Source organism: Ochlerotatus camptorhynchus, unplaced genomic scaffold (genome assembly GCF_037179485.1).
Source record: "Ochlerotatus camptorhynchus isolate MF236.1 unplaced genomic scaffold, CSIRO-AGI_Acam_v1.1 ptg000062l, whole genome shotgun sequence".
In the NCBI taxonomy this organism is placed as follows: domain Eukaryota; kingdom Metazoa; phylum Arthropoda; class Insecta; order Diptera; family Culicidae; genus Ochlerotatus; species Ochlerotatus camptorhynchus.
In genome coordinates this window covers 10,991,489-11,018,637 of record NW_027040552.1, presented here as the reverse complement: position 1 = coordinate 11,018,637, position 27,149 = coordinate 10,991,489, and the positions used below count along the sequence as shown (strand labels likewise).

The window sequence follows — 27,149 nt, the reverse complement described above, 5'->3', positions numbered from 1 at the left end:
TCGATTATACGTCAGTTATTGACAGGTGATATAAACATTACGAGTTTCAGCTTCGTTTATGCATTTGTTTAAACATCCATGGTAACGTTACGGTATAGGTGAAAATTTCTCAAGTGCGTGGTGTTCTCGATGTATTTTATTGTTTTTTCTAAAAATAGTTCACAGTTAAGTGTGAGGCAAATTCTTTGTGAAATCAAAGGAGAATTTCAAGCTACTTATGAGTAGAATTACATCCATCTTTGTGGGCTTCGGGGTCATGCGGTGTCACTCATCATTTAGTCGTATTGTGAGTGCCACGAAGTGAGGGTTAAATTCCCGGTTTAAATTTTGGCAACCTACTGGTCTAATTGGTGTTGTGTGTTGTCCGCTGTCTAGTGTAAAATATTCAGTCTGTGCAACCTCTGGTTGAAGAAGGTGTCAATTGTCTTGTCAACTCTGATGACAATTGCATGGAGATTTAGTCAATAAAGGAAATACAATCCGGAAGATAAATCATAGAAAATTCTTATGATGAAACTTAAGGAGTATGCTGATACGTATCGTGAGAATAATTTCAAAGGAATTTTGTCCAATTTTTCTATGGAGATTAATTTTAATAAAATTTTAAGCGCAATTTCTGGGAGACTTTCAAAACCATTTTGGAAAAGTACTTGAGTACTGAGGTAATACTGAAAAGGATCTCAAAACAATTCTGACCTTGCCTACAAAGCAGTTCAAACGAAATTATCGGATAAGTCTGAGAAGAGTGTGACGGTCATTCTGAAGAGTGTACCAAGTAAATTGTTAAGAATATTTTAAGAATTTCATAGAGAAAAATGGACACAAAATTGAGCCAATTCTTGCCAGTTTGAAGGAGTTGTGGAATTAGAGAGTGATTTACAAGAGATTACAAGAGGTAATGCTAAGAACTCTTAGAATGTTACTGGAAAAGTTTAGATATTTTCAAGATTATTTTAGGGGAATATTCAAAAGGAATATGATGGAATTCTAGGATGATTCAAATCGAACTAAAAAAAAGGCGAAGATATCCTGTGAAGAGTTCCAAGTAAATTCAGACTAACAAAGAAGTTCATGATCTGGGACGCAGGAAAAATATAAATTCGGGAATTTAAAATCATTGCAAGATCCACTTTCATTTTAGTAACATAATAAAATTATTCTTTGGCATAAAATTATTCATAATGGTCATGAGAATAGTGGAGTTACCCGTAGTTTAGGTAAACTGTGTGGGAGTTCCACGATGTTAGGCTTTGATTCCCACTTCAGCCCGGTGAATTTGGCTTCAAAATAAAATTGCCTACTGCTCTGCTGGGTGTTGTGTGTCGTATGATTTCAAGAATTAAACTGTTAATCTGATCAACCTCAGAGTAATATTAGAATTATATAGAACTAATAAAATCTTTAAATTCTGGTACTGCATCAAAAAGTAAGGAATACATTGACTAATGGTTCAAAAAATCCATCCCATCAAATTTCCTTGATTCTTTGCTTCTCATTCTTTTTTAAAAAAAGTTACAGATTAAAATACAATTCTAACCATATTTTCTGCTGTTTTTTACCCACATTTGACTCAATTTTTGAAATGCCGCGTAATAGATATTTGAACTTTTTGGGCACACCGTGTCAAAACTTTTCAACTTCTGGATAATTTAGCAATGCTTACAAGTTATTTGCTTTATATAATTTATTTAAACATGTAATTTATAACCATTCAAGTTCCTACTTTCAATAAATTCCAGATGATCATACTGACCTTTTTTTACGGGAGATTGGCACATCACTTTGATTTCAATAGCATTATGTTAAAAACGGGTTTTTTTGGAGCATTCCAGATTTTTCCAGATTTTATATTTTACCTGGTCCAGATTTTTCTGAAAATGACCTGGCAACGCTGGTAACGCATGAACGAGACTTAAAATTATGCTGACATTAGCGCCACCACTATCACTGACGGCAGCTTCACGAACCAATGGTCATGCCAGAGGATTGGTTCCATTTGGTGAATTTTCTTTTAAAATGTTGACATTTCGAAAATAAATAATAATGTTCGAAAATCCCTCTGTTGTGATCGTGTGATTTTCGAGAAGGTGTTTGTCAAAATTGATATTCTTGGTCGGTCAGAAATAAGTCTGGCACAATAGCAGGTTTATTTGATAACTTTCTATTTGTCAAATTTAAGTGAAAATTCAACAAATGGAACACAGCCTCAGAAACCTCGTGAACCCAACTTTTAAAGGGCGAACACGAAATTATTGTGACACATTCAACAGGGCATAACTTTTTTACCATTGGGTAAAAATCAACCAAATTTTGCACACTTTCCCATTGATGTGTATTGTGTACATGCTGTCAAACTCGAAGTCGTGTTTTTCGATTCAACGAAAATGGAGGTGAACCAACGCGAGTTGAGAGAACAAATTCTTTCCAAACACCTGGAATTTCCTGACCTGTCGCACCGGCAGTTGGGAAAAATGTTGAACATTCACCATTCAACCGTCTCCAGAGTGTTGAAGCGGTTCCAGGAGCGGTTGACGTTGGACCACGGCAAAAGAGCTAGAAGAAAACCGGGACCGGAGAACAAAAAGACGGAGGGAAAGGTGAAGCGGATGATTAAAGCAAATCCCAACGTCTCAAGCCGTGATTTGGCTAAAAAGATCGGCATGTCGCAGAGCTACGTCCAGAATGCAAAGAAGAGAGCTGGACTACATACATACAAGGTACAGAACTTCCCAAACCACGATGAGCGGCAACAATCGACGGCTAAAACTCGGGCACGGAAGCTCTACGAGAAGATGCTGACAAAATATGGCTGCTGTGTGATGGACGACGAAACGTATATAAAAGCCGATTTTAAGCAAAATCCGGGGTTGGAGTTTTTCACCGGCAAGAGCAAGTTCGATGTGGACGACAAATTTAAGAAGAAGAAAATGTCGAAGTTCGCCTCCAAATATCTCATTTGGCAGGCCATCTGCTCTTGCGGACTGAGGAGTGAGCCTTTCGTGACAAAGGGCACAGTAAATGGCGAGATCTACAAATCTGAGTGCCTCGAGAAGCGCCTTTTGCCGTTCTTGCAGCAGCACGACAAAGCTCCGCTATTTTGGCCAGATTTGGCATCATGCCACTATTCTAAAAGTGTCCTGGAGTGGTATGAGGCCAATTCTGTCCATTTTGTTCCAAAGGACATGAATCCGCCAAACTGTCCGGAGCTGCGCCCGGTGGAGCAGTACTGGGCAATAATGAAGCGGGAACTTCGGAAGAGCAAGAAGACAGTCAAAGACGAGAAGGACATGTTAAGAAAATGGAAAAAACTGAGAAACTGGTACCGGATGACACTGTAAAGACTTTGATGGAGGGCATCAAGCGAAAATGCGTTCAATTTTACACTCAAGGCTCCATCGATTAACTTTTCTTTTGATTTTTGAAGTAAAAATATGTATAAAACTACCCTAAAATTTTGGTTTGATTCTAAACATTATAAGAAAATTGGCATGACATTTTCGGTGTCGCAATAATTTCGTGTTCGCCCTTTACTAACTTACGTATAATGCCTCTAATGCCTCGAGTATGTGTGCTTGTTAATAATGCAATTGTCGCTAAACTTACAATCAGAGATGTTTGTCCTAATTGATGTTACCGTTGGATACCTTGATAGGAAATACGATTCCTGTTCAGTTTATTAACCCCAGTTCCCCTATGGATGACGGATGATACTTTGAACACTTGAATGTTCCTTCACAGACTTTGTGCTTTATAAGCCCCCTTCCAGCAAACCGGGATCTCTATTCTGAACTGTTAGCAATCAAATTTCATGGAAACTTCCCTTCTATAGAAACTCTAAAAATATCACAACGTCCTTGCGTTCTGTAAAAACCACAAGAGAAATACCCTAATGGAATTTTGTACAAGCAAGGCTCAGAAAAAATTGTAGAAAGACTTGTGAGAAGTCTATAAACAGAGAAATTTTATTCCTTTTGGACAGCTTACAAGACTTACAAAAAGTCTCTTTGATCTGCTGAGCGATAATCCGACTTCATAAGTCTTTAAACAAATTTTTCCAGTTTTGTTTTAGTGTTTCACAATGTTTACCCCGTTCACATTACAGCCTATATATATAGACCGTAAGGTAAAAAGTTAAGTTCAGAATTCACTGACCAGACAGCACTAGTGTGCCATTCATTTTGAATTATTTGCCCTAACTAAGCATCTTGAATAGATAGAATGTGCCCGTCTCGGGCAAAGTTGCTCAGATGGACAAGACCTTTCTAGGTAAAAAGGTCAGCTCAGAAATGACTCTATGTGGCACTAGTGTGATATTAATTCTGAATTATTTGCCCTAACTTAACACATGGAGTAGATAGAAGGTTCCCGTTTTGAGTAAAGTTGTTCAGATGGTCAAGACCTATTTTTGAGTAAAAAGTTCAGCTCAGAAGTCACTCACCAGTCTGCGCTAGTGTGAGATTCATTTTGAATTGTTTGCCCTCAGATGGAGTAGATAGAAGGTTTCCGTCTTGAGAAAAGTTGTTTAGATGGACAAGACCTATTTTTTGATAAAAAGTCCAACTCCCGTTTTCAGAAAAGTTGTTCAGATTGACAAGACCTATTTTGAGGAATAAATTTCATCACTAAATCAACTCACCAGCTGGTGCTCGTATAACATTAATTATGAATTATTTGCTCAAACTTAACATCTTGATTAGATAGAAGACTCACGTAAACAGTTTACCTCAGAATTTACGCATCAGTTCACTCTGTTGCTTCACGCTGTTTCGAGCTTTTTAGGCAAAGTTTTTAAGATGAACTTAAACAATTAAATGATAATCATCATTGTTTAGAATTCGCTCGACAGAGATCGATGGAGCTTAACTTTAGTTTATATCGTTTGCATTTATTTGAAATTTTAACTAATTAGAATATCGAGCTCTTCAGCCTTCCCCAGTTGCCAACTACTATAAGACCAAGGCTATTTCTAGGATAGATCTTGTTCATATGTACAATTTTGCCCAAGACGGAAACTTTCTATCTAGTCAAGATATTAAGTTAGGGCAAACAATTCAAAATAAATGTCGCACTAACGCTGCCTCGTGAGTGAATTCAGAACTAATCTCTTTCCCTTAAGATAGGTCTTGTCCATCTGAACAACTTTGCTGAAGACGGGAGCCATCGATATGAGCAGGATCTGCAGATAGCATTTTAAAATGAGTATATAAGATGGCGCAACTTGATCATTTTCGTTTTAGCGCCATCTAGTGAATCAATTGTGTCATACACTATCCATAGTTTTGAAGACCTTGTATTTCTGATATCTTTGCAGACATTACTTTCATTGAAAGGGGTGAGAAAAGCAACGACGAGATAATCCACAGCCAGCCTTTCGATCAAAGCGTGCTTCTTTTTCATTTCCGTTTCGTGCTGATAGTCTAACTAGGCGTTATAGAAATGATACGTTAAACGTGTTGCATGAAACAAACAAAACTCGAGTTCATTTTATAGCTAATTGCAAATTTGGCGGCGAATGTCTCTAGAAACACCAATCACTAGAAATGAACGCTGAACTGTAAACACCAATTCAACAGCAACATGTGAGAATATTTCCATCTTCATGATTTGTTCTCCCACGAAATCCCGTCAATATTTACACAAAGTGCACAATATAGCACTTTTCCAGACCTTGCCGAATTGAGATAGGATGGATATTGAAAAACAAAATGCAATTGTACCCAAACGGATTGGAAATTGAATCACTTGCAGTAGTACAAAAATTGCTACATAAAATAAAGGATTAAAATGTTCACCCTTTGCTTTGTAAAAAAAAACATAACGTTTGCCCGAAGAACACATACACAAAAGCGGCGCTTGAACTCATGAAACGAAGCGCGTGAAACGTAACAAACATTGACCGGGTATTATTTAATCTGCTGCGAGATTAAACTTTGAAATTGCGACACAGAAACAAACTCCGCTCTACATTATTGAAATACAAGTTAAATTGAATTATATCCTTGTTCCTTCTGGTTCTGGTTTGGTTTGACGGAGAAACGCGTTTTTTTTTATTGCAGTCTTTTTTTTTCATTTTTCATCCAATCTACCGAATGTATCCCATTCACTCTGGGGACGGAGAACATAAAAACCGTTTGTCGCATGTTTTAAAAATTTACACCTCCCATATCGAGATTTACTTGATATATGGATTCGATTTTGGCTCAGGATGTTAAAACAACCGCGAGATGACCACTACAAAACGAGTAGGGTTAAGATCTAATTTCCGTCATACTAAACACAACCCGCACTTCACCTTTTTCCAAACGAGTTTGAACAAAACATTGGATCTTTCTATCAAATATGACTGTGAAATTTATTAACTTTTCCGGTGTGATAAAGAGTCATAAATTGTTGAGACATTGTTAAAAATCTAACACTGCTCTTTGGTTCCAATTCCCCCCAAAATCCCCTCTTAGACTATGACATAGTATATGAATCTTCCCTAACGTACTTCGGTCTAATGACCCATTCGGCGTAACGTACTTAGGTCTTACGTATTTCGGTCTAATGACCTGACACCAGTTGAAGATATGCTTAAAATGCATACGGTAATCACAGTGAGTGACGATGATGAATGAGTTTTAATATGTTAGTAGTGGTAATAGTTTAATGACACTAATTTATTTCTACTCAACTGTTTCATAAGGTCTAAGGGGCTGTTCATAAACTATAGACCGAAGATATACGCCACCCTCCCCACCTCACTCCACAATATTTGGCTCATGAATAGTCCCTAATGAGGTGTAGTACAAATATTTGCTATTTAGGAGTGGAATGTGGGCCTTCATTGTTTTAGTTGTCCTACACAAATAACATTACGCGTGGTTCACGTCACCCTTGTAACGCATACTTACGACGCCACTTTCTGGATCGTAACATTTTCCTCATCATACAGAAATCAGACAAAGTAGGAATCTGAGCACTGTGTAAAAAATCACGACTGAGAAATAGCATACTTTCACACCTGGTTGGCTCTTCCATGACTATGCTAATTTATTTATAGCTGGCTCCGGACACTTTTCCTTTGACTGTTAACACCTGCAGCCGTGTCCTTATGCTTTACATTTCTCTCATTGAGTTGAGTAAAGTTTTAGCGCGCTATGCACACAGCCCTAGATGAAAAGGAATAAGAACTTCACTATGGTCGACAACTCGACGGCGATGGTGGTGGTGTAGTGCTGCACCAGAACGACGGCTAGCTAGCTTCCAGAGCGAGAGCTAGTATGATTTAAAATTTATGTATTTTTCATTGAATTTAAGTGCAAGCTGAGAATGAGCGCACAAGAGATTGCATAAATGAGTTGATTTTTTTTTTAGTGGGTTGCAGAACTGCCACCCAATTTACTGAGCAGGAAACGATCCTTGCTGTTGGAAAGTAGTTCCCACTGCTAGAAGTGCATGTTGCAAAATCGTATATATTTCAATTAGCGGATGAATGAGTGCTGCAGTCGTTTGCAGTTTGGAAATGCAGTTTGTAATGAAAATTTACCGGAGTAAATGTATTTAATAGGATATAGGATCTAAAAAGCATTTAATTTGTTCTAGCTGATAAGTTCCATCAGGCGGTGTCAATTTTTGCGAATTGCATAATTAACAATGGCACATAGTCATAGCCCCAATAGTGAAAAACTGCCTAAAACAACCTCTGAGAAGTTTCAAAATTTTAAAACATCAGCTTGCTTGGTAGATCTTGATTATAAATTGTATTAAGAATATAATTTTCTCAGTACGAAGAAAATCACCTTTTATTTTCGAAAAAATAAGTACTTTTGTGTGATCCCTTCTTCTTGACTTCTTGACAACCTAACTGAACCTAATGCATCCTTTACCGCACTTAAGAAAAGTTAAAGGCTTGGACGTATGCTGTATGTACACATAAGGCTTCGTGCACAAATTACGTGATGCATGAAGAAGGGAGGGAGGGAGTTTGAGTTACTTATTGTTTACGTATGGGGGAGGGGTAATGGAAAAATGTTACGTAACAGGAACGTAACGTAAGTAAAATAAAATCAAAAACGAAAAAAAAATGCTGTTAAATAAATCCACGCGACTCTTGAGCAGTTCCACGTCAAAAGACGATTTGGAAAAACTCGACCTTCTCCGAATTGCATAAAAATTTGCATAATGGTTTGATATGAGAAATCATTCCAATATTTCCTAAATTCTGCCATTTTGGATCTTGTATTTTTTTTAAATGGCGTCTCTGACATTTTTCAATATATTGTAACACGTAAACGTCTTTTTCTGATCGAAATGACGTCCGAAACTTTTTAAGAAAAATATAGTAAAAATTCCAAAAAAGTGTAAAAATCTAAAATATCTAAAAAAAGCTCATAAAAATGGAAATGTTTGAAATATTCAAAACAAAATTCGTAGAACAAAAAGTTTTTGTAAAATTTTTCAACTTTTTGTTAGTACGTTTTTTATATATTTTTAACACAAGAAACAATATTTGATTAATTTTCAACCGTTTCCTGTGAAAAAAAATAACATAAAATCTGTTCTAACAAAAAGTAAAAAAATATAAAAAAAAATATTTGTTCCGCGATTTTTGTCAATTTTTAAGAATTCATAGTTTTAAATATGCTAAAAGTTTGCAGGCTGACAAAAACGGGAAGCTGGCAAAATCGGGAATAAATTTTCCCTTTATTTTTTCGATCATAATTATTACAGAATAATGAAATTATTATTCTTATGTCTATTATTTATGAAAACTCTTCTTAATCATAAAATAATTAGAATCATTGAATCAATTTTCACTTGACGATAAATAAATATGTATCAACTTTCAAAGCAGTGAATTGTGTGTGTACATAAATATGTATGTGTGAAAATCACTGAAGTCAAATTCACGCTTATTCTCGCTAGGTTGATCAGTTCGTTCACAGGTGTCCGGTCATTTGGCCGAATACTAGAACAGAGATTTCCAATTTTTGAACACTACTAGATTCCAAGGGGAAGTTCACCGCTCCGAAAAAAATAAATACGTTATGATTTTTCTAAAAATATTGAAAAAAGGTATCAAAAATCTAAAAAATCACATTTTTTTCTAATTTTTCAAAGAAAATTCACCATAAAGTTGGACTAAAAAAACACAAAACATCGACTTTTCGGTTTTGCTGAGAGTCCATTTTTTTACGATGAGATAGAAAAAATATATTTACATGTGATTTTTGACAAAAATCTAAGGAAGAAACTGATTTTCTTGGATTTTGATAATTTTTCCCAATATTTTTAGAAAAACTAAAAACGTACCGATTTTTTTTATTATTATTTTTGGGCCGGTAACCTTCCCCTTAATGACGATCCATAGCTGAAATTCACTACACTATCCTCCGCTTTTCCGACACTAAACAATCCGACGGCTCGAAAATCTAGACCAATAATCACAGACAAATCAACTAACTTTTTCACTCTGTGAACAAATTTTCACACCCGCTTGCTACGATCTTTATTTTGTTGCTATGGTTACGCTAAGGGGTGGCCTGACGGTTGACGGCGCGACGACTGCGATACCCGTTCGGACTGGCAGTGTTAGCAACATTCTCCGGGCCAGGAACCGAGCTGATGGCCTGGAGCAGCACAACCTTGCTTACAGGTCTTTTGTAGGTTGACTTTGATGTCCACACCGCATCTGTTCTCACCTTTCCATTCGGCCCTTTCCATTACATCTCATCTACAACTCCTTTCGACCAGCTTCCTCGGTGCAGCGATTCGTCCACTATCATCACTAGATCACCGACATGATAATCGAGGTAAATCCTGTTGTGACCGGACACTTGCGGCTTCTGATCAACTCCGGACGGAACGAGGCTATCCACCTGTGCCAGAAACGATCCGCGTAGATCTGAGAATGCTTGTAGGCAGCACGACAGTTAAGATTTCGTTCATCAAAGGTATGGTCGAACTGGATTGAATTGTTTCGGCCAAGCAGCAACATGTTTGGTGTTATCGGTTCAGGGTCCAGGGGGTCATCCGGAACGTGTGTCAAAGATCTGTTGTTTACTGTGTGCCTATCCCGTAACATTGCACGAAGAGCAGTCTTCACAGAGCGTACTAAACGTTCCCAGCAACCTCCGAAATGCGGAGCACCAGGGGGAATAAACTTCCACTCTACACCTCTGACGCTCAGCGAATCTGCGGCTGATCCAGAGTTCTCACCAGTTCCTTCAGTTCAGCATCTGCACCAGTTGGTACCGTTGTCGGTCATGATGCACTATGGTAAGCCACAGATGGACATGAAACAGCGGATGGCCATTATGCAGCTGGCCGTGTTTAGAGATGGCACGACTTCAAGGTGTACAGCTCTTGATGTCATACACGTGAACAATACTACCCACCTCTTTTCAACACGACGACCAACTTTTACAGACAACGGTCCAAAATAATCAATACCCGTACATGTAAACGGGAACACAAACGGGGTTGTTCTTTCCGGTGGTAGGTTTCCTATTTGCGGAAGTTCGGTTTTGCTCTAAACTCACGACACTTGACACAGGACATCGTGTACTTCTTCACCTGATCTGCTGTACATTATCAGGAGATGAAAGCAATGATTCCACGGTCTTGCGCGCTTTACCTTGCAGCGCCTTATTCAACCGCCTCAGGTTATCGCGATCGGTCAGCTTAAACTACTCAGTGGACGCTTTGAATTCGCTCTCGAAAATCGTCCACTCCATTACGTCACCAGAAAACGAAGGCAGGTCTTTGACATTTCGACTCTGCAATGCCTTGAAAGCCTGAGACAAGATTTCTTTCACTCCTGGCTCAGAGGCAGGTACATGATTTCTTGCTCCTGATTCGTGAAATAATGGTCGAGCCCATTGGTGAGACGGCTTAATGTTTGCATTATCTGTCTTCATTTTTTCTGACTAAGACAGCCATTTGCAAACACGTCTCGATGTACTGATGCACTCACTCGATCTGCTGGAGATGCTCGAGTCGTGACTTGAACCAGACCTCAGTTCATTCTTCTTCGATTCACGTTCATGCTTTCGCTTTAGGAAATTCACTTTGCTCTGTTCCGTCTTCAGCGCTAGGTCTTGTTGAATTTGCAACGCAGCCAGTTGCTTTTCAGCCCGGATCCTGTCCCGTTCGATCTAAGCCTTTAGTTCTTCTTCCTCAATCTGCTCCTCCAACAACAGGGCTCTAAGGTGGCTATCAGCTTCGCTGATTTTGGAAGACCGGCTTCTGCTTGAACGCCGATCAGGCGAGGGAACTCCATTTGAACCACGGAAACTAGCGACAGAAACCTTATCCGTGCGGTTTTTATTTGAAGCTGAAACGGACTCATCGTTCACGCATGAAAATTAATGACAGTAATGACACCAACAGGTAGCGGAATGTATCCTCTCCAACTAGCAACGTTAATTTAAAATGGTGAGCTTTAATTCGCGAGGAATCGACGGTTAAAGCCATTGTTTACTAAATTAATTACGCCCCTTTGAAATGTTGGCACTGATTTGACTGTTGAAAATTTGTCTGGCAACGGAAGAGCGATTAAAGTTTAAAGAATTTGTTTCCAAATTGAGTGATAGATGCGATCACTTATGGATCGTACGACGATTACGCTTGGCGGTTATTGGATCACTGCTTAACTTTTCACCGCAATCGTCCATTTTCACGTCAATTGTGATCGCACTACCAAATGCCTCCCTTAGCTCAGTCGGTAAAGATGCAGCTACAAAGCATGACCATGCTGGAGGTGGCTGGGTTCAATTCCCAGTCCGGTCTAGGAATTTTTCGGGTTGGAAAATTTCTCGACCTCCCTGGGTACAGAAGTATGCTTGGACTTGCCACACAATTATACCAATGCAAAAATAGTACCAGGCATCGAATGCTCTCAATTAATAACAGTGGAAGTGCATCTAGTAGAACACTAAGTTGAGAACACGCAATAAGCTAATATGCGATATGCAATACGCTTGAAATTCGAAGAAGAATAAGAAGAAGAAGAAAACTTACCAAATGGTTTCTGATCCAAACCAACCAAATGGGACACTGAAAATAAAAACGTAAACAAACTGCCGAATATGAAAATATCTGCGACAGATAAAGTTCTGCAAACAGTCCGCAGTCACAGATATTTTGACTGTCTGCAGATAACTGTTAACCGATTACATTAGAAACCAGGCGACACCGTGATCGAACAACAATGTGGAAGAACGATATGCTAGTAAAGCTCATATAGATGAAGATGTTTTCAAACTAATAAGGATTTTGATCTAATTTCCGTCCTACTAAGCACAACCTCTATCCCTCACCCAGCCGGGGGCGTTGCACAAGTAGAACTGCGAATAATTTGATCAAATCTCATGCTCCGTAATGGTGCCCTTCATGTTGTGAAGACTAGTACTTCAAAAAGGGTAACTTTTGAGGCAAGACAGGGTGTCCTCAACAAGTTAAGGGAACAGGATGCACTAGATGTCCACAACAGATACAGCAAAATATCACATAAAGGGCGAACACGAAATTATTGCGACACCGAAAATGTCATGCCAATTTTCTTATAATGTTTAGAATCAAACCAAAATTTTAGGGTAGTTTTATACATATATTTACTTCAAAAATCAAAAGAAAAGTTAATCGATGGAGCCTTGAGTGTAAAATTGAACGCATTTTCGCTTGATGCCCTCCATCAAAGTCTTTACAGTGTCATCCGGTACCAGTTTCTCAGTTTTTTTTTCCATTTTCTTAACATGTCCTTCTCGTCTTTAACTGTCTTCTTGCTCTTCCGAAGTTCCCGCTTCATTATTGCCCAGTACTGCTCCACCGGGCGCAGCTCCGGACAGTTTGGCGGATTCATGTCCTTTGGAACAAAATGGACAGAATTGGCCTCATACCACTCCAGGACACTTTTAGAATAGTGGCATGATGCCAAATCTGGCCAAAATAGCAGAGCTTCGTCGTGCTGCTGCAAGAACGGCAAAAGGCGCTTCTCGAGGCACTCAGATTTGTAGATCTCGCCATTTACTGTGCCCTTTGTCACGAAAGGCTCACTCCTCAGTCCGAAAGAGCAGATGGCCTGCCAAATGAGATATTTGGAGGCGAACTTCGACATTTTCTTCTTCTTAAATTTGTCGTCCACATCGAACTTGCTCTTGCCGGTGAAAAACTCCAACCCCGGAATTTGCTTAAAATCGGCTTTTATATACGTTTCGTCGTCCATCACACAGCAGCCATATTTTGTCAGCATCTTCTCGTAGAGCTTCCGTGCCCGAGTTTTAGCCGTCGTTTGTTGCCGCTCATCGCGTTTTGGGAAGTTCTGTAGCTTGTATGTATGTAGTCCAGCTCTCTTCTTTGCATTCTGGACGTAGCTCTGCGACATGCCGATCTTTTTAGCTAAATCACGGCTTGAGACGTTGGGATTTGCTTTAATCATCCGCTTCACCTTTCCCTCCGTCTTTTTGTTCTCCGGTCCCGGTTTTCTTCCAGCTCCTTTGCCGTGGTCCAACGTCAACCGCTCCTGAAACCGCTTCAACACTCTGGAGACGGTTGAATGGTGAATGTTCAACATTTCTTCCAACTACCGGTGCGACAGGTCAGGAAATTCCAGGTGTTTGGAAAGAATTTGTTCTCTCAACTGGCGTTGGTTCACCTCCATTTTCGTTGAATCGAAAAACACGACTTCGAGTTTGACAGCATGTACACAATACACATCAATGAGAAAGTGTGCAAAATTTGGTTGATTTTTACCCAATGGTAAAAAAGTTATGCCCTGTTGAATGTGTTGCAATAATTTCGTGTTCGCCCTTTAGACGCCCTTATTCACACTAACTACTCAGGGGGTAGAAGGTCAAGGAGAGCCACCGCCGCCAACTAAAGCTTGAATCGGGTACCTGGGACTCCCACGATAAACCCGCGGCAATGGTCAGCAGACGATGCACTGTGCGTATTAAATATGTAATATGTTTTATTTGAATATACAAAATGTTTGAAGCCATGCGTCATCTAAACCATAATTTGCATCACCATAAATACACTTTTCAACAATCTTCAACTGGAACGTACTCATCAAATCACTACACCCGGGAGCGCATTCCCGATGCTTCCACGCATACTTTTCTCTAGTCACCCTCAAACAATTCTTCCTCCAGCGACTCCAAAAAAAAGCAATGCACATCGCAAAAACCCTAACAATAGATAGTTCAGCGCCGTTCAAATCAAATTATCGCGCCCAGGACACAAAACTATTCAAAACTGAAATTAAAAACTATCCCTCGCGATGCCTCAAATTTTTGTTCCGGTAGCACAAGCGAAGAAAAAAAACAAACAACCTAGATGACGACATCTCTTCTGATGCTTGCAAACATGATGAATCACATTTTCTTTCTCAATTCTAAAACTTCCACCAATCACACACGTATAACCGTCCGGGAGGCCAGCGCTAATCAGGCAAAAGCACCCGAAAACTATGAAAGCAAACGCACGCACTAAACAGAGAGCAAATTTACAACACAACCGTATCCGAAGGGGTTCGAAACAGGACTACAAGTTTCTACCAAAGATGACTTCTAAATTTATTCCCCTTTGCATAAAAACCGTTGAATTTGATAAAAAGCCACACATTGTTAAGATATTGTTAAAAATCTAACACTGCTTCTTGATTCCAAATTCGTCCTACGAGTTTCAATTCCGTCCAAACGCATTGAAACGCCATTGGATTTTCTTCGTCCTATGGATGAAGGTAGAAAAAGCGAGTTCGCTAGGAGCGCTTCTTTTCGTTAGTTCCAAGCAGGCATGGAACATCATTTGCATTCATTTCGTGCATTCATTTACATTCATTTCCCCTTAACATTTTTCATCAACAGAATTCCGCAAAATTATGTATTGAGCTTTTGTAGATTTTGTTATTATCTACAACTTTTGTGAAAAACTCAAATCCGTATATCTTATGCATGACGAACCAGAGCAAACAAAATCCACTACTATTTTAATGTATTTTACAATCACTGAAAAACAGTAACGAGTACTGCCCGCTCTAATTCGTGATGCATAAGAGATGCAAATTTGAGTTATGGGCAAAAGTTTCAGCTAATAACAAAACCTACTAAAGCTCTATACATCATTTTGTGTAATGCTGTTGATGAAAAAAGTTAGAGGCAAATGAATGTAAATGAATGCATGAAATGAATGTAAATGATTTTCCATGCCTGGTTCCAAGCATCGTCTATTGGTTCTCTGTGTAATTACAACTGATCCGGCAATAAAGAAGTTGGATCTACGGGCGGTCAATCATGCTCATGCTCATGCTCATGGAAAGGGTAGCTAATCACCCACTTTTTGATAATATTGCTTGAACTCAACATCTTTGTTCTGCAAATGTTAGGGCCCAACAGGATGCGTCATCGCATAAGGCGCAATGGTATGAAACAAACTTAAAATGCGTTTTTCTCGGCTTGTTGATTTGTGCTATGGGACGGCATGAACGGCAGCCCACCGTAGTCGACAGATTTTTGGGTTGTGGTGTATACAATGGGTGGTTCTCCCAGCCGCTGATACAATTCGCAGTTTCTTCTCCTCCTCCACGTTCCGTCATCCAACTGCACTCCACCGTAAATGGTACGAAACATCTTCCGTTCAAAATATCCACGGGCCTCCACGAGTATAGTCCATGTTGAGTACCGGTCTAATCAGCGTTTTGTAGATAGTCCACTCCGTCCTTCGAGCGTCCTCCGGAGTCCAAAGTAGGCACGATTATCGGTGGTCACCAGTGAGCCCAGATACATGAACTAGTACCACCTTCATTTCATCGCCTCGTGGAGGGAGGCTAACATTATCTTCTCTTGAACATCTTCCTCTCATCAATGCATTAATGGCGAGTCCAATCCGATTGGCATCAGCCTTTAGTCTGATGTGCGTTCCCGCCATCGTCTCAAAGTTTCGTGACATGATTGCAATGTCATCGGCGAAGCCAAGAAGCTGGACGGACATCCTAAAAATCGTACCACTCATGTCTATTCCGACTCTTCGGATCACATGATCCATGGCGATATTACATAAATAACAGACACGAAAGCCCATCACCTTGCCGTAAATTTCTTCGAGATTCGAAAGGAATCGACACTGTTTTTCTTCCACTTGAAAAATACATCTAATATCATTGATGCTGACCGGATAAGCCATCTCGAGTTGATTGAAAACGACCACATGCATTTAAGTCAAGAATGATTGAGCTTCTTCTTAGTGAAAAATTCCGATACATTCCCTATCAATGGATGTTGCTATTTTGATTTTTCATCATCTGAACCATGATTCAATATCAGTTTGAATCGAGATTCTCGTCATAAAAAAAGAACTGAGCAATGAGACACCTCTTCGATGACAATGTCGGTACCATCTTCGCAGCGCATAGTACTTTCGTGCCCACGCAATCCAACGGAAGAAGCAGATGGAGAAAATTTAATCATACATTATAACAGCAAAGAAAGTATTTCATTTGAAATTGTAATGTAAGTCCCGTTTGGGAAATTCAATGGTCAAACCAGCCCAAGCCTGAAAGTCTCTCTTATAAAGCAAAACAAAATCCCAAACATTCATTGGCACCGTATGTTCCATATTTGAGAAATAACTATTCTACTACTTATTAATTAAACATCAACTAATATTGAAAACTTTTTTTCAAAACATTGTTCTCTTCTAAACGTGTACTGAAAACCGTTAACCTTAACCACTAATGTCACTCGACGATCGTGCAATTTCCCATAAGCATCGATTGAAAAATACAGATAGTGTACCAGCAGGGAAAAAGGCATAACAATAATCGCTTCCAGGGTAATCGGACTGTGGGACACTCGCCTTCGGAGGGTGGGTGTGTGTTACCGAGAGAATTAAACGTGCACTGTGCACAAGTAGGTATGTAGGTAGGTACGACGACATGACCTGTGCTACTCAACAGAAGGACATCCCGACGACAACTAGCAGCAGCAATTGCTTTCGTTTGCTGCTGTTGCCGGTTTCGATCTAAATTGAATTTAATTTTCCAATTTTGTAGAGTGGATTTCTTTCCGTTCACTTCCTAAAGCTGCTGCCGATACGATTGCATTGCATTGCGAAACCATTGAAGCAATATTGAGTTTTCCCGCACGCCGGATGATGGGATGGCCGCGATATGGGCGAGGGAATGCCGTGAAGGCAAGAAACTATGAATGAAGGAGACGACAGAGCGGCGATTTCCAAACACCGAATCACATAACAAGTGCAGCCAGTTGCAGCTGTACTCCGTTTAATTTCCGCTTTGTTCCGCCAGCTTATGGTGGTAAACTTTTGCGGAGGAAATTTTGCGGTTTTTGAGAAGTTTGAGACACACAATGACGGTTCCCTTTTCACCTCCCAACCGCTGCCAAGGAAGACTGGATGCTGAAATGTTCATCGTAAGAAACTTTGGTCGGAAATTGATTTCAGTGTTATGACATAACTATTGCCTATATGTATTTTGAAGGTTTGACATTCTAATCAGGTGATCGTAGAGCAGCACCAAGCAAAAATATTGATGCAATTATTGACACAGAATAAAAAAAAAGATTGCGTGTTTGGTTTTTCACCTGATTTCTCTTGCTGTTTTGCAATCACCAGACGGGCAAAAATGTTTTCAATACTCAAAGGTATTGACAATCATATTGACGCAAATATTGACGGCAAATATATTGATAAGCATATTGACGCAAAATCAAAAAAGTTTGATTTCATGTTGAAAATATTTCCCCTCATTTTCCTTTCTGTTTTACTACAGCAGCAGATGGGGCCTGTTCCTCAGCATATTTTGTTAAGGTGGTTGTGATTTGACTCCGAATATTCCATCAGATACAACAATGTTAAAGAGGAGCAACCCTGTTTTGATGACCCCCTGGAAATTTTGTAGAAAATATTGATAGAAATATTGACGAAACTTCTATCGTGAGGAGTGCACTTTTGACTACAGCAGCAAATGGGGTCTAATCCTGGGAATCTTTTCTCAGAAAAGTTATTAAACCGGATATAACAAAATTTAGTCAAGAGCCAGTCGTTTAGATTTTTTTTTCCTTGGTTTGTTTTCCGTCGATTTTATTTTCCGTGCTGAGCACCAATGCTACCGACGCCAGGAAGGCAGCTCCCACACCTGGACCCTACCTATCGACCCATCAACTCATGAACCGGGGACCAACGGCTTTACTTCCCATCCGAAGGAAGGTGTGATCAGAGATGTTATGACTCAGAACATCCCGGGGGCGCCGACTGGGATTGAACCCAGGCCTATTGGGGTGAGAGGTAATCACGCTTACCACTACACCACCGGCGCCGCTGAGCCGTTTAGATGACAAACAAAAAAAGCAATCCTACTACTGACACAAAAAACCCCTGCAATTTAAGTCAATAATGATTGAGTTTCTTCTTAGCGAAAAATTTCGATACATTCCCTAACAACGATTGTTGCTATTTTGATTTGTCATCATCTGAACCATGATTCAATATCAGTTGGAATTGAGATTCTCGTTAGAAAGAAAAGAACTGAGCTATAAGACACCTCTTCTTCGACTACAATGTCGGTACCATCGCCTCAGCGCACAGTACTTTCGTGCCCACGCAATCCAACGGAAGAAGCAGATGGAGAAAATTTAATTAAAAATTATAACAGCAAAGAAAGTATTTCATTTGAAATTCCAAGTTATGTACCGGGTGGAAACATATGTAGAATCACATGTCGCCCGATGCTGATACGTATGTATGTGTGCCTGTTTCTCGAGAACCACAAAACTGGGCGACAAAGTTAAAGAAAATGGAGCAACACTTAACTAAATTATAAAACATGTCTTTATTTGACTTTCTCCTACAATACAAATGTATGGCGGCAAAGAAAAGCTTCTAACTGTATGTGTAGCGATTTGGAAGATTATCTTGAGTAATATTTGGAATTATTTCGTGTCCTGTTTGTTCACACTGGAAAGCTTAAGAAATACATGTTGGGGAAATTCGTATATATTCTTGATCTCCACAGACAAACAGGTGTAACTATTTAAATAATTTTCCCTTAGAAATATCGTCACGGAACTCACTAACGACATCTCGCGAGCTATTTGCGGAAAAAAATCTTGCTTATCGGTGAGGGATTCTCGAATCTAGTAATATTCCAATTTAACGTTAAATGCGTGTACGACGATTGAGGAGCAATATTTACGTCTGTTTGTCTATGATATATCTGCTTTGATCGAGGGGGGCGACACATCTAAATCTTAATTCTAGATGCTCAAAAAAGCTCACACTAGCGAATAAATCTTCGAAAAATCTTCTTTCATTTCTCGCATCTACTTGCATCACGCACCATCTTTTTGAAGGAAATCTTCAAAATCGTGATAAATCTTCTTTCTATCTACTCAGCGTACGTGCAGCTAGCCACAGCAAAACACAATATTTCCTGCATCATACATAGAGTCGCCCCCCTCGGCTTTGATGCATACAAAACAGCAACACTGGTATAGAGCCTGAATTTATAAAGAGACGACATGTCAAAATTGGAACAATCGATTATCTGTCAAAGTCATAAGAAAAGTCTTTCCAGTCGAGCAGAAGACCTGTCAAATGGATAAGATGTCACCTCTTTATAAATTTAGGCTCTTTACACTGGTAGATCACCTTTTCGTGATGCGTCACTGTTATAAGATCTACCTCCGAATCCTAGTCTTGACAACTTCAAACCAGAGGAACAGGATTTTTCAGTAATCAAAGGAACACATTTTAGTCCTTGTTACTTTTTATGCCTTGTTAATAAGGACAAGACTCGGAGAAGTAATTACAATGCCTGTTGAATTGCGAAGTTAATTTAAATTAAATTTAAAATTAAAATTAAAATTTCTTGAAACAAGGGATACTCTAGAATAAGCTTCACTGGGTAAATTATTCAGCGCTTATCTACTACAGTGCAAGGTAAAAGTGGTTGTGGCTGATATTTCTTAATGAACTCGGTGGCAACCAAAATAAATAAAACTATAAACGAAGGATAACCCAAATGATAGAACTATTCCACAAATGTTTTTGATGATACCCCGAACACGTCGTTATGCAAAATAACCATATAAACTTTATTAGAGAAGTTGCGTATCAAATGGACTTGTACCAAATCGTATTTAAAAATGCTATGTACGCATCAGGGAAAAAAAGAAAAGCTGTATCATAAATTTGATGCTTGCAGATAATTTCGCTGTTCATAATGTGTTGTGATTCAACGAGTTCGATGGAGGTTTTATAGTGGAGGGTTTTGCATTTTTTCATGTGATTGTGTATATTTTTTTTTTTACTTTTCTTTCTTTTCGAAATTTTAAAAAATAGTTTAACGTACAGAGAGTCTACTATAAGAGAGGAGCGGATTTAAAACAAACTGCCTTGGCAACCTATGCCCTAGCAACACGGCCAATGCAATCAAGATAGGCGCTGCTCGATTGGCTCTGGCTTTGACAGTTCGTTTGGCTCAAAACCAACCAGTCCGCTCCTCTCTTATACTACACCCACAGTTTAACATTGTGTTGATGCTGCCATGGTGATTGTATTTGGTGAGCTTGTTCAAGTTAAAAACAATCCACTTGTTTCCTGGCGGTTTATTTTGCGGTTTTAGTTAGAGTATAATAAAAGCGCTACTGTCGGTAAGGTGTGCACCCGAATGCAAGAACATACACTAAGAAAATTTCAAAAATTGTTTTTATGTGTCCAACACATGATTTTTTTGGCAATATGATCAAAAAATGATATCTATCTATGGACACATCAAGGGGTAAGTCACTCAGCACTTTGTGCCGAAATTAGATTCGGCACAGCTTGGGAACATCCATCGGCAAACCTTTGGCACAATCTCGTAGGCATTGGATTGTTGTAAATAAAATGGGAGCACTGCTGGACAACTGTCATTGAAGTTGTTCAAAGCAAGTGCTGTTTGACTGTATATTCAGGAACATCCTCTAATTGAATATATTTGAGGAACTCAGACCAGCAGTTCACTTATAGATTTAAATTCGAAATGTAGGTTCTAGAGTGGACTCAAGAGAAAGAGGTGGTTAATCAGACCTCATTAATTCCCTTAATTCCTCGCTTAATTCAAGTGATGCTGCAACTCACACAAAACAAACTACAGAAGGCTATTCATCATCCTTTATAGTCGGTCTCTTACAATGTTCACTACTGGTTCCAACTCTTTCCGGCCGCTAATAGACCGTTGCTTTTCACATCACGAAAGGCTAGGGTTTTGGTCTGCATTTGAGGGCATTATAAAACCCTAAAACACTGGACTTTTATTATCATATGAACACAAAACACCAAAATTTCGCACACCCGCCATTTCCCGCGTCATCCTCAATCTGATTTATCCTTGCGATTTCAAACCAAAACATTCACGGTGTCAGAAATGCCGGGTTGCCGGGATGGGTGTTTTACAAACCCTGACCTACCCCTTGGTACACATAAAAGTCATGTGTGACCACACATACCATTCATTTGACACATAAATTTCTGAGTGGATTCTGTTTATGTGTGGTCACATGAAAATCATGTGGAATTTCACATGGAAATTCGTGAATAAAAATGTGTGGAATTTTTTGAGTGTAGTTGAGTCTTGTGGGGAAAGACATTTCGATTCATACTAAAGAGCCTGAATTTATAAAGAGACGACATGTCAAAATTGGAACAATCGATTGTCTGTCAAAGTCATAGGAAAAGTCATTCCAATCGAGCAGAAGACCTGTCAAATGGATAAGATGTCACCTCTTTATAAATTCAGGCTCTTTACAGGCTACTTTTGTAGAAAATCGTAACTGATAGATCTTGGGCGAAACGTTTCGGAATGTTTAGAAAGAATGGGCCGCACGCATGATCCAGCTTGGGATACATTATTTCGAGAACGTGATTTCATTTGATTAGCTTTTTTTAACTAGTTTGTTTATTTGGAAGGCTCAATCGCGTTAGCTTTACGGAGCCGATAGTTCATTGTTCTTTGTTTGTAACAAAATTCACTTAATTCTATGTCTAGTAGGAGTTGGACCGAATACTCGCGGCTTACTCGAGGTTAGAGAGGTACATTGTCGAAGGATAGGATCAGGGGAGGAGCTTGGGGGTAAGGTTTCGTTGTCTCATCAGAGCGTTGTCGCCAGTATGAATGGTAGTGCGGTTCTAGTTTCGTCTGGAGTTCGACCGGCTATGGTGGGTGACCAGTGGGCGCCGATGAGACTCATCGAGACGGGGGGACAAGACAAACAAAAACTAATAAAAAGAGACAAAAGACAAAAGAATTAAATTCTTATACTAGACATTTAAAGAAACACATATAGCAGATGTGACACGAATGTCACAGTAGTGATAAAGTGTCTCTAATAAATAATAATAATAATAATAATAATAATAATAATAATTATAATATAGCAGATATCGCGAGTTCCCAACACGTCTCTGGTAGGATTGTCTTCCTTGGGCCTCAAGGGTATTCAAAAGTCGCTCTCTGGCGGCGTCATAAGCCGTACATTGCCAAACTGCGTGATTGATGTCATCGTAACCGTTTCCACACCGACAGATGTTGCTGTCCACTAGGTTTATTCTATTGAGATGAGCATCTAGCGAGTAGTGGTTCGACATAAGTCTACTCATCACGCGAATGAAGTCACGACTTAAGTCCAAGCCTTTAAACCACGCTCTCGAAGAAACATTAGGAATAATTGAATGTAACCACCGTCCAAGATTTCCATTGTCCCAATCGGTTTGCCAACTCGAAAGGGTACTCTGACGCACTAAATGGTAAAATTTATCGTGTGAAATTTGCCTGTCATAAAATTCGCCTTCCTGCGCGCCCACCTTTGCGAGATATTCCGCCTTCTCATTGCCTGGAATTGAGCAATGTGAGGGGACCCATACAAAGGTAATCATATATGATCTTTCGACCAGCACACTCATCTGCTCCCTTACCTTTGAAAGGAAATAAGATGAGTGCCTACCTTGTTTCATCGACCGAATAGCCTCGATCGAACTGAGACTATCCGAGAAGATGAAGTAATGGTCTGCGGGCATGTTGGAAATCATCCCCAATGCGAAGTTGATTGCTGTCAGCTCAGCAACAAAAACGGAACAAGGTTCCTGGAGTTTGCGGAAGGCGCTAGAGTTTTCATTGAAGACACCCAATCCAGTGGATCCACTGAGACGAGAGCCGTCTGTAACATATCTTTTCACGCAATTGACGTGTTGGTACTTTTCAGTAAAAATACGCGGGATAATAATAGGTCGAAGTTGATCGGGAATCCCATGAGTTGCTTGCTTCATGGTCAGATCATATTCAATTGAGGAACTGCGATTGGTGAAGTGAGCACGGTCTGGAGTGTAACCAGGAAGACACATATCTGACGATATGTAGTGGTGGTAGATTCTAAGAAATCGTGTGTTCGTCACTTCGCATTTGATTAGTATTCTGACAGAAAGCTCTTAGAAACGGTTCTGGAGGGGTGTTACTCCTGCCAGAACCTCTGGACTCATGTTATGCGTTGAATGCATACAGCCGAGAGCAATACGCAGACACCGATATTGAATTCGTTCCAATTTTATTAGGTGACATTTTCTTGCCGAGAGAAAGCAGAAAGAGCCGTACTCTAGAACAGAGAGAATTGTTGTTTTATAAAGCGTTATGAGGTCTCCTGGATGAGCACCCCACCATGTGCCGCAAATTGAACGGAGAAAGTTGATCCTCTGTTGACATTTTTGCTTCAAATACGTAATATGGGTATTCCAAGTGCACTTTGAATCAAACCAGACCCAAAGGTACTTGAAAGACAACGATTGAGTAATGTTTCTTCCCAAAAGATTAAGCTGCATTTGGGCTGGGTACCGCTTTCGTGTAAACACTACCAGTTCAGTTTTCTGCGGCGAGAATTCGATCCCTAGATTCCTAGCCCAAGACGACAAGTTATCTAAGGAACTTTGCAATGTTCCTTGCAAGTCCACGGCATTTGAACCTCTTACGGAAACCACACCGTCATCTGCAATTTGTCTTAGCGTGCATTGTTCGGCCAAACAGTTCTCGATATCTTTGACATAAAAGTTATAAAGAAGAGGGCTGAGACATGAGCCTTGGGGCATGCCCATGTAGCTAATTCTGGAGGTTGTCAGTTGTCCAAGGGAAAATTTCATTTGCTTTTCTGACAACAAATTGTACAAGAAATTATTTAAAATTCCGGAAAGTCCACATCTGTGCAGATTGTCTGACAGAATTTCAATGGAAACTGAATCAAAAGCCCCCTTAATGTCCAAGAATACTGAAGCCAATTGCTCCTTGTGCGCAAAGGTCAGTTGAATATCTGTGGAAAGCAGCGCTAGACAATCGTTTATTCCTTTGCTCTTGCGGAACCCAAAGTGTGTATTTGATAGCAAGTTATTTGTTTCGACCCACTGATCGAGTCTCCCAAGGATCATTTTCTCCAACAATTTCCAAATGCACGAAAGCATCGCAATCGGACGGTATGAGTTATGGTCAGACGCTGGTTTGCCAGGTTTTCGAATGGCTATTACTTTGACCTGTCTCCATTCAGGCGGTATAATGTTGTTTTCTAGTAAGGAATTGAATAAGTCTAGCAAGCGTCTTTTAGCGATGTCTGGGAGATTTTTCAGAAGATTGAATTTAATCATATCGCTTCCCGGTGAGGAGTTGTTCGATGAAAGAAGAGCCATAGAGAATTCCAGCATTGTGAATGGTCTATCCAGAGAGCTGCCGCTCGGAGACGCTTCTCGAAGAATGTGTTGTGCTGGAAATGAGTCCGGACAGACCTTTTTAGCGAAATCGAATATCCATCGGTTGGAGTATTCTTCACTCTCATTAGAAGATGAGCGGTTACGCATTTTACGAACCACCCTCCACAAGGTGTTCATTGAGGTTTCTCGTGAGAGTCCCTCGACGAAATTGCGCCAATTTTTTTTTTGCTTTGATTAATTATTTCAGCTTTGTTTCAAGCTTTGAATATTCCTCGAAGTATGTGGAGGTTTTGTGTCTACGAAAAGCTTTGAAAGCATCAGATTTTTCTACATACAATTTTGTGCATTCTTCGTCCCATCCAGGTGTGGCTGGTCTCCTTTTGAAGGGGGCACTTGGAACTTTTCTTTTTTGTGCTTCCAGTGAGCTTTTGTATATCAAATCGGCGAGAAATCGATATTCGTCCAATGGTGGAAGCGTATCTATTGATTCGGCACCAACTGTCACCGCCGTTGCATATTTCTGCCAATCTATGTTCCTTGTAAGATCAAATGGAACACGAGAAGGTTCTCCAGAGTGAGGGGCACACTTAATTGAAATGATGATTGGCAAATGATCGCTACCATGGGGATCATTGATAACCTTCCACAGACAATCCAATGATAGCGATCTTGAATACAATGATAGACCGAGGCGGCTTTCTCGAACCGGAGGTTTTGCTATACGTGTCGCTTCACCAGTGTTCAAAATAGTCAAGTTGAAATCGTCCCATAAATCGTAAAAAAAATGTCGCTCTATTGCCATCGTATAAATCGCCCCACCCAGTACCATGGGAGTTCATATCACCCAGAATTAATACTGGGGATGGAAAAATCGAAACTAGATTCCAGAGTTGACTACGGCTAATGGTGATTCTTGGTGGAACCTCGGGTGGAACATAAACTGAAGCTATGCAAAGGTTTTTGTTCTTCACATTTATTTGGCAAGCGACGATTTCAACGCCTGATAGAGCAGGAAGGGAAATTTTGTAGAAAGGGTAGCACTTTTTGATTCCTAAAAGTACTCCTTCATAAGAGGAGGGAAGCCGATAGGTGACGGCTTCGCGGTCGGTTGTTGTTTCACGTGCATCCGATGTTGATCTCATTTTGAGTGTTAATGTCGGAATTAAATAGTTAAATTGGTGATAAGTGATAGTTTTGCACCTAGGAATGCACAGGACGCTGAAGTTTTTGAGAAAATCAGTGCTTTCCGGTCATAATTCGTATATTTTTCATCAGTTAGATTTACGATCCGCCATGTTTTTTTTCCGTTCGGTTGCGCAGTGCCTTCATCAGATCGCGTGTGTTAATGTGTGTGTGCGTCGATGTCGCAAATGCAGCCATTATTGCTAGATCGAAGTTTTTGAGGACTGAACACTACGAGGAATCAGCTAAGTTTCATATATATAACAACGTATGATTTTCAGCACCCCAAAATTCCAATAATTCGGTGTATTTATTCATGAAAGCGCGGGTTTAATTTTTCTTAATTGTTGTGCTACAGTATAAATATTTCTGAAGTTATTTGGTTGAGATGTGTGAGAACATTTTGATCTATTTTTTTTTCTCGCTCGCACGCGTATTGGAATCGTACATCCTGAACGAAAAATTAAACTCGCGTTTTTTTGGACGTTTTGCCGGGGCTCTGAGAGAGTTGTGATGTTCCTTTTTATGGCAGGGGATGGTCGTGAAATCGGGATTTTGATATTTATTCGTGGCCGTCTTTTCATCGTATCAATGAAGGGTGGAAGTTTTTGCGCGTGAATTTTCGGAACAAATTTCAATATAGAGATTGCTAAAGTGTGACTGTATGAGTGATTGTTTTCATCGGGAAAATTTTCCGCTATGAAGTTTTTTTCCCGACGAAAACATTTTGCGTATATGTATACGTAACGTAGTGTGCGTACGGTAAACGTCAGCAATCTCTAGTTTTAAATAGAAATATAGACGCGATCAAGTTGACGTGCCATGCCATTTCTCTTTAAAGGTATATTCAGATCTGAGCGTCCATTAGCGGAGCGAAGCAAAATTTGCGTTGGAATGAGAGAGACAGCTAGTACTTTTCTCCCTCTTGATTCTCGAACAGTTCTATTGACGTAGAACTACGTCTTTGTCGACTATACTGGGGTGCAAATCAAAAAATATGTGTAATGAAAGAGTGTTAGGTTTTGAACGCTTGTAACTTTGTCATTTATAGATGAAATTAAAATCCAAATACGCCAATCGATAGGAAATTATATTACGAACCTGTTGAAATAAATATTTTTCCAACTTTTCTGTAATTAAACATTTGAAAATGTACAAATGATAATTTTATCACTGATTTCGTGAAATAAGCCTTTTTCCCAAACCCAGTCATCATAAACGAATACCACTTGGTTGCACATCAT

At 39.7% G+C, this 27,149-nt stretch overlaps 1 pseudogene; it reads right to left on the bottom strand.

Moving 5' to 3' along the window:
• LOC135717592 (brahma-associated protein of 60 kDa-like) overlaps positions 1-25,865 on the bottom strand; it is a 28,648-nt pseudogene extending 2,783 nt beyond the window's left edge.
• Between the last annotated feature and the right edge of the window lie 1,284 nt (positions 25,866-27,149).